The sequence below is a fragment of the Eleutherodactylus coqui genome, chromosome 6, assembly GCF_035609145.1.
Source record: "Eleutherodactylus coqui strain aEleCoq1 chromosome 6, aEleCoq1.hap1, whole genome shotgun sequence".
Lineage (NCBI taxonomy): Eukaryota > Metazoa > Chordata > Amphibia > Anura > Eleutherodactylidae > Eleutherodactylus > Eleutherodactylus coqui.
The window spans coordinates 197,958,114-197,970,714 of record NC_089842.1 but is presented as its reverse complement, the minus strand read 5'-3'; positions in this window follow the sequence as shown (position 1 = coordinate 197,970,714).

Sequence of the window (12,601 nt, the reverse complement as noted above, 5' to 3'; positions counted from 1 at the left end):
GTTATTTACATCTGCCTTTTCTGTCGGTGTTCTACCCTTTCCATCCTGGTATGCCAGCGTCCCTTTTTCGGACCCTAGTGAGAGTAGGGACCGCCGCCCAATTGCCCGCCTGGGGCGTTAGCCTGGAGTGAGACAAGCAGGCACGGACAGGGGTTGTGGGTGAGATCTAGGGCACCTCGGCTGGCATATCAAGTGTAGTATACTGTAACAAAAAGTATATTCAGTTAGATGCACACTGATATGGAATAAGAGCCTAGCTCTGTTCAACTACTTTCTCAGCTGAAAATGGCACTGTGGACATCCAGGTTTTTCAACAAATCTAGAATTGGTTGAGACATTTGTGCAATTCTCGAAAAATGTTCTAAAAATCAAACAGCCTTGTTCAGGCTAATAACTTTTGATTGTGTCAACCACATCTAGACATGTACAGTAGATATAGGCTGTGCAGAGTAGTACCTGCACCTCGACAATGGTAACGGAGGGGGTCCAAAGGCTCCTCTGCCAAATAACATGCTAGTACTTTAAATGGGTTGGGAGGAGTAAAGTTTCTCCATAGGGAGAGCACCTAGTAGGTGTGAGGCGACTTATAAGGCTATGCATACTCCTCTAGGAATCTATACAAATAGGAGATATTACAATGTCTCTACAGCGCCACCTGTTAGAAGTTAGTATTCCTGCACGTCACTTTTTGACCTTTTAACAGGCTTTGTTAAAAGATCTAACATTGACTTGCAAGAATGCTACCTTATAATAGGTGGTGCCATAGATGCATTGTACCGTCTTCCCATTTGCGGTACTTTAAATGGTACATGGTAAACAGGAGGACCCTATTACAGATTCCCCCACCGATCACAAAAAATATTGGAAGTAATATAAAAAATATATTCTATAGTCTTATGAGATGATGACTAAACCAATTCCACAAAGAAATAGGGAACAATAAAAACTTTTTGAAAGACATTTGAGACTGAGCATAATTATTGTGCTCCCACACTTCCAATTTAAAGTTTTTATGTTGTCTAGTCTGTGTGTGTAAGAAGTAACTTTCTTTTATTAGAAATTATTAAGCACGTTAATGTTTTATGATTATGCATAGAACCATAACAGTATCATCTAGTGATTACCCTAAAACAATAAAATCTGTATTTCAGGATGAAGCATGGACTTCCATTTTCAGCACAAGTATCTGATGCTATGCGAAAAGTTGGATTTACAACTTCATATTAGTTGAGAGAGAGATTGGAGGTGTAGCGTGTACATTCTCTCTGCTTGATTTGTATGATAAGAACTGTCTATAGTGACAGTCTCTCAGCACTGATAAAGAGCTTCATATTCTGGCTGCTTTATTATATATAATACTGCTCACTGCTCAGCACAAATGGAACAAAAGAAAACAATTTCTGGACTGCAGTGCAGCAAATAACCCCAGAAAATTCTCACAGGTCTAAGAGAAAGTGACTGGTAGGTAGAAATACATTTCATACGAAAAGCAGATTTGCAGATACCACTATGTCTAATGCAAGAACAAAATATCTTGTCTCAACACAGAAGCAGAAAATTTCTATAATAGCATCTTGTCTAAAATACACATCACCAATGATAATAGATGAATATCATTAATGAAAGACACGGCTGTTTGAGGTAAGGAAAAAGGGGTTTGCCCTGTTCCCCAGATTTTCCAGGGGTGTGCTTAGCCTCTCTGCTATCTCAGGTGCCCCTCCACCCACCCAAAATTATTATTTATATATATATATATATCCACTGCATAGCACACATCCAAGTTACACTGTAAAGTTTCCCCTCTGTGTGGCATCACAGCAGTTCCTGATTCAGTTATCAGCTAAGTAGCATTCAGGTCTTCTCTTCCTCTCCTGTCTGCCATTCCACTAGGAGGTGTCGCTTGAGGCAGGAGACTCATCTTGCCTCATGGACCAAATGCCCCTGACTCTTGTACATGGGCTGTGTCTGATACTGTAGGCCAACCTATGGCAGGGTCATAGCCTGGGCGGGCAGGTGGGGCATGTGTTCCTGGTACAGCCAAGACTGTGGTATAGGGGGGGGGGCTTCAGCCAGGCAGTGTAAGATCCAGCTGGTTGCAGTATCATCTCATACCTTAAACCAATGTTGCTATAAGGCCTCCTTCCCACGAACGGATTTCCGCAGCGTAATTCGCGGCGAAAATCCGCTGCGTTGCCCGCAGCTATTTGGTTCTATTGAACCTAATAGCTCAGGGTACACTGTGCGGAATTCCACCGCGGAATTACGCACCGTGAAATCTCCCGTCCTCACCCGCGGCATGCTCTATTTGCCACGGGTGTACGCGCTGACGGCTTCCATTGCAGTCAATGGAAGCCATCCGTTCACGCTATCTCCCGCTGTAACACAGCGGAAGATAGCGTGAAAACACTTTCCCGCCTACCGCCGCCACGTCATATGACGCGGCCGGCGCGTCACATGACACGGACGGCCGCGTCATGTGACGCGGTGGGCGTGTCATGTGACTCGGCGGCGGTGGGCGGGGAAGCGTCATGCGGGCGCAAAGAAGCCGGATCCGCTGGTAAGTATAGGGGCTCTGGGGGGCGCCGTGACGGGCTTCGCCGCGGAATATTCCGCGGCGGAGCCCGTCACGCTCGTGGGCAGCCGGCCTAGTGTGAGAAACAAAGCAGAAACTGCATTGATAATAGCAGCTCTGCAATATCCCTTGTATTATCAGTGCAGCTCCATGTATAGAAAAGGTGAAGAACCTGTGAGGACATAAAATGACAGGAGCTTATAGGTCCTTTGTTCAGTAGTCTGCGGGTTAGACATGAGGCAATTCCTAGACTCCTTACTTTTTATCTGTCACTGTGGACATAATGGTTTGCTCTATTCAGGGCAACGGTATTATGACTGAATAGAGATGCGCGAACCAAACATGCAGAACCTGAATTTGGGTTAAGACTTTAGTTCAGCAAGAACATGAATCTCATGGGATTTATTTTGGCTGAACCTCATAAAACCCCCTAAAACTAGAACGGACCACTGTATAAGAGCCCTTAAATGGATGTAGTTCAGTGGTCAGCACTGTTGCCTTACAATGCTGGGCTCCTAGGCTCAAAACTGACTAAGGACAGCATCTACATGGATTTGGAAAACTCCATGCAGATGTTACCATGAATTTGAATCTAGGACTGCAGCACTACAAGGCAATGGTAGTAACCACTGGGTCACGCTATGCCTTTCTTCTCTGAAGAAGGAAAACCACAAGAAGCACAAAGAGAATATACAAACTCCATACAGATGTTGTCCTTAGTCAGATTTGAACCTTGGACTCCACTAGTGTAAGACAAACTGTTAACCACCGCCTCTATAGGCTTCTATGGGAGCTGCCGGCTGATCACGGCCAAAAGATAGGGTAAGACCTATCTTTTCCGGCCACACGTAAATGGGGTTGGCCCGGAATCCGCAGAGTATGTGCTATCTTTTCCAGTGGCTGATTTTATGTGCTGGAAAACCGCCCATCTGAACGAATGCAATGGCATCCAATGTTTCAGATGTTCGCGATTATCGGTCAACGTTTCATCACAACAAAATAGCTGCAATAAAACATACATGTGAATAAGGCCTTAAAGTGAGAGTCCTATCACAATGTGTAGCTCCCCAATGCATGTTTTAGCTTCTGGAATTTCTCTTATATCCATGAGTTAAGGTTTTTTTTTTTTTTTTGCTGCACTGCAGCCCAGAACTTGTTTTCTTTTGTTCCATTTGTGCTGAGCAGTGAGCAGTATTATATATAATACACCAGCCAGAATAGGAAGCTCTTTATCAGTGCTGAGAGACTGTCACCTTAGACAGTCCTGATCGTAAAAATCAAACACAGAGAATGTACACGCTACTCTTCCAATCTCTCTCGACTAATACGAAATTGTAAATCCAACTTTTCACAAACTTGTTCTGAAAATGGAAGTCAATGTTTCATCCTGAAATACGGATTTTATTGGTTTACAGGAACCACCAGATGATACTACCGTATTATGTTTCTGTGCATAACGTGCATGGTGATTTGTGGATGGCCAATTGTTACTTTGTTGCAAGATGGATAGAGAAAACCTCATACATATAATGTAGTGCTGTCCAATATTATTCTGTTCTTGGAAAGAGTTGATGGACATTACTAATGCAATCTATCATCAAATCCATTATTGTGCGTCGTACAGTAGGTCATGTGGAGGATCTGCTGTTAGCTGAACGCATGAAGTTGATGGTTGGATGAATGTTACACGAATGAATAATCATACTGTAGCGTCTGTTTGCAATTTATGTATTTGATCTGTTTTTTCATTGTGATTGGTGTGATATTTGACATTCTGTACATGTTTCGCTGTGCCTTCCATCACTACATGTGTCTCAGCACAGGAAAAATGGGCTAGGACTGGTTGCTACATCATGATTTCCATTATGTAGCTGACATCAAGAATTTTGACGGACTATGTAGGAAAATGCTTTTCAGTTGTTCTGTTTTGTTCTAATCTGCTTCACATGTCTCCAAGGGATCTGTAGAATGCACTAATTTTTGGATCCTTTAGACAAGCCGATTTATCATTGAATGAGTGAATTACGTCATCGCTAGCTCGTCGCTTGTGCACCCTGTTTAGACAAGCAGATACATCGTTGACTCATTCAAACAAGAAATCGTTCAGAATCATGCAGCCTTTCACATTCATTGTATAAGTGAATGAGAACAACTGAACAAGTGCTGTTTAAAGTGAACAATGATTTTTATGCCTGTATAAAATGAATGACGAGCAAAAAGCGAATGATTATTCGGTTGTTTAGATTGAATGAGTATCGTTCAATTTTACTCGTTTGAAAAATACTCATTCCATCTAAAAGCACCTTTTGGGGTTATTGGTGTGGATAAGGGTGTTTGTGTTTGCAATGAAAGAAAAAAAATTGTGAAACTTCAAAAAAGTTTTACTTGCCAAAAAAACAGCCCTGAAGTTGTTGGGCCCCAATTCAAAAATCTGCAACAGGACCTCCCAGCTATTATGCATTAATTATACTACTAGTCTTTATTTAGGAGAAAGATTAAGATTTTGGGTCTCACTAGGCTCCAGGTTTATTGTCTCATACCACATTCTATTTCAGTAATCCCTCTGATCACTTCTAAAACCCATTTGCTGTTTTGATCACTTTGTCCAGTCAAGTCTGAAGTTAAAATCACATTCTATATGATATATTATTTGTCCAGAAGTTTGGGGATAACAAAGCATTATAATCATGTATGCTTGCATGTAGTTTGTCCTTCTTTCGTCATCAGAGCAACCTTCACTCTCCTTTGCAACATGGCTACTGGTATTTCTTAAGTCCTGGTTTGGAGTTGGTCTTCCAGTTGAATCTGGTTCTTATCAGGGTAGAGAAAGTTATTTGTGGGTCAGCTTATAAGAAAGAGCTCATAGTAGAAAGTGGAGTTGATTTCTGCTGGACCTTCGGGGCACATTATTATGTCTAATGGAGAATCCTTTGGTGCCCTGTGGGGAAAATCTGATCTGGATTATGAGTCGCTTCACTAAAACTAATAGTCCTGCCCAAATTTTAAAAGCAGACCCAAACCTTGATACATTATGGAAAGAGGTTAGTAGGTCTTAAAAAGTACTTCAGCTTATGAGTTTGACATTCTACTGGCTATAGTTGTATGGATCATTTTATGCATTGGTAAGTATGTGGCAGCTAGTATGAATTGTGTGTATGCACATAATATACTGTTTTCTGGGATATTTATTGGTGGAGTGGACTCAAAATTACATTAAGAAGTATGGGTTCTCAGGTATGAGCTGTACAACATGAGAGATGGCTAGTACCACAGATGGTACTTTGTCATTTGCTAGATGCCATTCATTATTTTATGATTTTTTAGCATGTGTGTTTCGCTGACTCTGTTTGGGGAATTTATCCTTTGAAATAGAAAAACAGGCATACTCACATTAAAATATTATGCACAGGGCACAACACCTATATCAGCTATGAAGCAACATCTAGATAAAAGCTGCCATTGAATACCAGGGCGAATAGCAGCTAGAACCAATCCAACAAGACCAAGAATCGCATTCCCCAAATGGTAGAATCGGAAACAGGCCCAGTCAATTGAACATATATATTCCAAATTTTTATTATTTCCAAGATATGTTTCGGTACAATGGCCCCTTCCTCAAGTCACAGACATATACAAAGGACTTTGCAAATACCACAGCATTCAAATTCAAGAAAAATCCTGCTCTTAAAATGTAATCCAATGCCATGGCACATTATTTCAGTAGTCCAACCTTATTGGTGCACAAAATTCATATAATATACAGTGGATATAAAAAGTCTACACACCCCTGTTAAGATGCCAGGTTTTTGTCGTGTTTAAAAATCTGACAAAAATGAATTTTTTCAGATTTTTTTTCCACTTGCAATGTGACCTGTTATCTGTACAATGCCATTGAAAAACAAACTGAGATCTTTTAGGGAGGAAAATTTAAAAAAAAAACTAAAATAATGTTGTTGCATAAGTGTGAACACCCTCTTATATTACGGGATGTGGTTGTGTTCAGAATTAGCCAATCATATTTAAACTCATGATAAATAGTAGTCAGCACTCCGCTGCCATTATTTACAGGGATTCTGATTTACCCCGTATAAAGTTCAGCTCTTCTAGGAGGATTTTCTTGACCTTTTCTAAGCTGCATAAGGCCTCATTCACACAGGCTACAAAATCTCACTGCAAAATCATCGCTATGTTTTTTAACCTGAAAGAATCCATTGGAAACCATTGGCTTCACATACATACGTTTTGTAGCAATGATTTTGTAGCAAGACTTTGTAGCCCGTGTGAACAAGCGAATTACATTTGGCACAACAGTGACATTCCCAAGAACTGGTCATCCCTCAAAAATTGACGAAAAGACTAGAAAATTGGTCTGGACGGCAGCCAAGAGGCCAACAGTAACATTAAAGGAGCTGCAGGAGTTTGTGGCAAGTACTGATTGTATAGAGCATATGACAACCATCTCCTGTATTCCTCATATGTCTGGGCTGTGGGGAAGAGAAAACAAGTCTGGCAATGTTTTATCAAAACCTACATCAAGTCTGACAACAGTATACAGGAGTACATGTTATGGTTTGATGAGACCAAGGTTGATGTTTTTGGCCATAATTCCAAAAGCTATGTGTGGTGCAAAGGCAACACTGCATCATCAGAAAACCCCCATACCCACAGTGCAGATGCTGGAGGCAGCATTATGCTTTATTGCTATTTTTCTGCTGCTGGAACTGTGGCTTTAGTCACTGTGGAGGAAATTATGAACAGCTCCAAATATCAGTCCATTTTGGCAAAAAACCTTTAGGCCTCTGCTAAAACTGAAGATGAAGAGAAATGTCATTTTATAAAAATGTGGAATATATACTTCAAATTGAATGGGCCTTGCAAAACAGGCTGTGTTTCCAATAACACTTTAAGGCCATTCTGTTAACAACGCCATTCATTTCAATCAGATATATCTGATGGCAAGTGTCTCAGTCCCATCACACACTACAATATACAAGTGATCCCTCAACTAACAATAGGCTTGGGTTTATCATGGAAACCACAACGGGTCATCACATTGTGTTTTTTTTCCCCTTCCTCTGGATCAACAAGGGCGGGTGGAAACAGGCTGAACTAGATGGACATTGTCTCCCTTCAGTCTAACAGACTATGCTACTATAAGACATGATGCTCTCAAAGACACCAAATGACCTCCATTGACCCATTGGGGTCCAACGAATTCGTCTTTAGACAGAATCTGTGATGGACCTCGATGCACATGTCAACAAAACCCTACTATAGTTTTTTCTTCCTGTCAATTTAGCTTTTAGCAGGACAGGATCTTCCAATCTGTGCTAGTTATTTTTCAACACCTGGTATTGTGTCTAACATTCTACAATTATTAATGTGAACATACAGAGCAAGCAGCTTCTTAACGCCCTTGTTTCCTGAAACTGCACAACCCGATGCAAAAATGTGAGCATAATGATGCAGAAAACTCCAAGATTTCTGATCACGATGCTGTAATCTGTTTATTTCTTCTGCCGGCATACATATACCTATTGATGTGCAGAAGCATGTCTATAATGCCCCAGTGGCAAGTCATTGCATTCCTTGTATTGCTGTGATATGCAAGAGGGGAGGGTTAGATGTAAGAGAGGGACATGGGGTCTTTACTTTCATCCCTCGGCGAGATTACATCTGACTTCACATCTGCCTCTCGCTGGCCCAGTGGTCCTGCAGTCAGTAATCCTCTGCGCTTTCAATTAGCCGTGATGCAGTCGCTAAGCAACTGACCTGTGGTGAGGAATACATAATGTCCTCTCTCCCCCTCCACCCACCTTGCAGTGTCAGGGTAGAATGGAAGGAGATTGCATTGATTTCCAAGCAGGTTCGGATTTGTCATCTCAGCTGTCCTTGGGCTATTCACATTTGAATACTACCCCCTATTAAAACTTGATTCTCTTCCTATTTTACATTCCGCATTCTGTTACATTGTATCACAAGTAACAATGTGTTTTGTTTTTTCATGATTGCCGGTTTGACCTATTAATGCAGCATGCAGAAGAGATATAGTATGAGGTTATTAGGGAGACTGGAAAGACGGCCTTTCTTTACTCCCCCACAATCAGCGGAGCCCCGTGGCATGACCTTATTGGCTGTCACATTAAAAAACGGACCAGTTTCTTAGCACGGCATACATGTGATGTGACTTACAGAAGAGCTACATTTAATTGTCTCTGACACTCTCACTGTAGCAGCTGTAGAGTATATAAATGCTATAATAGTCATTCTTTTACCATTTGGCCAGAAGAAATGTTATATGGAGGTTGAGTAAAATCTATCTTTGGGCACTAAGTTAATTGCGTTTTGTAGAGGAACACAGTGGAAAAAACAGAAGCAACTTGTTTTTTGGGCTCTCTAGTCCCGAAATAGAGCAACGTAATGAGATTTTTTTTTTTTTACAAATCCCCCTTGTTATATGTATGCCCCCTTGTTCATGCATACAAAAGCGTAGAAAATCATTGTGTAGCAAATGTTGGATTAAAGAAACTCTCTTGCCAAAACTGATAGATTATGTCATGCCTAATACAGGGCCAGATGGGGAAGTGCATGACTTTCCTTTTTGGTGCTCTTTAAATCTCTTTCGGTGCCTCAGGCTCTGCACTAGGCAATAACATTGTCGGCTGTGCCTGAAATTCTTTCAAAGGAGTTGTCTAGGATTTACAAAAAAAGGATCGGCTTTATTTTTCTGCAGCACTCTTGTCTGGGAGTTGTGAACGGGTGTGCAGCTTAGCCCCATTCACTTGTAAGAGGATAAACTGCAATACCAGACTCAACCCACGGACAAGAGTGGGTGAAGATAGGCCAACGCAGTTTGCAGCATTATGAATGGACAGTGTGAAGCCAACATGCTGGAGAAGGTGCAGCAACATGCATCTGTAGGGAGGGGGACGCTTTTTGCCACTAAGAGATCGCATTGACTATACCGGGATGTCAGGCCCACCTTTTGTTTTTCATTGTTAACACCCTGAGGCTACATTGACGCAAGCAAGAATCTCGCACACGTTTTGTGGGTTGCAAGACGCACAAAACTTGTACGAATATGAGCTCAATTCTTTTGAATAGACTTATTCACATGAGCAATGCTGCTAGGATAAAGATTGCAGCATGTCTTATCATTTAGTGTTCCCATTGTTTTTAATGGGACCTTTAAAGGCAATGCATGCCGTGCGATGTGCATACGTGTGCAATGTGATGATTCCCACTGAAATCAATGGGAAACACTTGCGACCGTCTAATGTGCATGAAACATGTGACTGAGGATCGCAATTTCACAGAAACTTTTTGAATGAAAAATGCCTTGCATAGGCATGAACAAAACACGCTGGCAAGCACAACATTGTGCCGAGTTTCTTACCCCGATTTTGCACTCGCCAATTTGAATGTAGATTACGGCTAACTTCACACGGGCGAGCGCGATATTGGGTCATGAACCACAGCTCATGCATTTCCTCTCAAAACCGTCTTTACTTCAGGGAAGGCGCTATCCTCATCCAAGGCTGTCAGCCGCGGGGAAGGATCGCAGAGTTTCTCCCATTGTTTTCAATTGGAGCTTAGTATTGCATCGATGGTGTGCACCTATCACGTGGTGTGATGTTGCCACCGACTCTATTGAAAAAAATGGTAGATACGATGCGAGAGCGCGCACAAATATAGAACATGCCGATACTCGTCTCCTGCATCACATCGCATCGAGGTGCCATGCAGGAAAAGATCGCTCATGTGTATGACCCCGTTCAAAAGAAGGGGTTCATATTCGTGCAGGATTTGTGCATTTTGCAATGCACAAATTTCCCATGATTTTCTCGCCCGTCTGTAGTCGGCCTAAGAGAGGCATGATTTTTTCCTGGTTGGTAGCCCATGTTACAATCACAGGAATAGTCTTTCATGGGCAGTGGCTGATGTACAAAATCATAGCAGCAAAGCAAGAGGCAAAACCACAGTCATATGAAGCAAAAGGTCAGGGCAGACGTAAAGCACAGGAGAGGTTAGGAGCAAGCCAGGTAGAACCGAAGTCCAAATTAACATCAGGTAATGTATATAACATATTGCTTTACGCAGCCCAATTATCGAGAAAATAGCAATTAATATGAACTCCATTCTTTTGAATGGGGCCATATACACGAGCGACTTCCTCCCGCATCATGAGGTACACGTGAGTGCGATACAAGGTTTCTAATTGAAAAGAATGGGAAGCACTTGCTGATCCTTTCAGCCGCGTCGGAGGATCGCAACTGTACAGAAGTGATGGCAGGCGATTTTGACACAAAAAAAACTTGCATCTGCAGGTACCTCGCCTGTTGACAAGCGCGATATTGGGCTCAGGTGCACAGCCCGATATTGCGCTCGCCCATGTGAAATCAGCCTTAGGACTTCTGCAGACGGGCGTTTTTAAGTGCGCAAAACCCAGAGAAGAGAACACATTAATATCAATGGGTTCCCTCACATTATGTGTTTTTGTGCATAATTTCACATGTACGAAAATATACATAACATGCTCTTTTTTTGTGCATTTGCGCAGGCAGGGATCCATAGCAGTCTATCTGATCTGCATAAAATCCTGCACAGAACTGCACGATTTCACGGGGAAATCAATAACATCAAGTACTTAGGTTGCACAGCCTGTTAATTCACGGCGCGGGTGTGAACGTGCCCAGCAGTGAAGAAAAGTACAGTAAAATTGCGGAAATGCACATAATAGCCAGCGATAGCGCTCAATTTACAGCACAATTATATCACGCTATCGTGAGTGTATCTGCGCCTTCACTCGTCTGCAGGAGCCCTTAGACAAGTTTCACAGGAATGTATTATGGCTACATTTTGGCGCCCGTAATATGAATGTGTCCCATCCCAACTGTGAGATTTACAGACCTTTGGTGTCACCCTCACAGATTGCTATGTTGGTGACAGTTCGGGTCAGTAAATTTCATGGACAGCTCAGGACACAGAAATGCAGCTGTAATATGTTTGTGTGAAACTAGTATTACTGTTTTTTTTATCCACACAGCTATAAGGGACCTTTTCACACGTCTGAGAAAATCCTGCGAGTTTTGTGCATTGCGAGACGCACAAATATAAACCCTATTCTTTTGAATGGGGTCATACACAAAAAAATCATGGCATGTCCAATCTTTGGGCGTTTCATCAAAATGCCTCGCATTGCCCATTGTTTTTAAAGTGGTCTGCAAATGCGATACAAGGTTTACTCATTGAAAAAATGGGAAACAATCCCCAATCGCTGCTCTCCTGGAGTGAGGCGAGGTGGTTTTAACACAAAAACGTTTCACATCCACAGGGACATCGCACATTGGCGAGCACAAGTTTCATGGCCCGATATCGCACTTGCTCGTGTGAAATTAGTCTAAGGGACCTTTCACACGTACGGCAAGATGCACTTAAGAGCGGCGTCAGATAAGCATATATCAAAATACGGTGACTCCTGCGCAACTTTATGGCGCAGAGTAAGAGTGCATTCTGCGCACGTGCCTAAGCAAATAGTGCGCATATTCGCACAGCAGCACTTGTTTACACAAGCGGGTGAATCACTCTATGCTGATTTAAATGGCTAATTAGCCTAACGAGGTGTCAGGGATTGCGGGTATGCACAGCGTTTTAGCGAATACTCATGCAGGCAGATGTGCATGTTTGCTCACCTCCCATAGAGCAAATAAGTATAAAATACAGATCTGTGAGTATAGTCAAGTCTTTTTCACATATGCTGCTGCTTAGCCCAATTCCTCCCAATATTTTTTTTTTTTTTTTTCATTTTTCTTGCCCAGATGTAGGACTTTGCATTTCTCCTTGTTAAATACCATTCTGTTAGTCGCCTCCCACCGTGAAAGCTTTTCTACATCTTTTTGAATACTTTCTCTCTCTCTTCCCTAGTGTTAGCCATCCCTCCTAACTTTGTGTTGTTGGCTAATCAGTTTCCCATCAATTCCCTTCTCCAGATCATTTATAAGAATGTTGAACAACACTTGGCCCAGGACA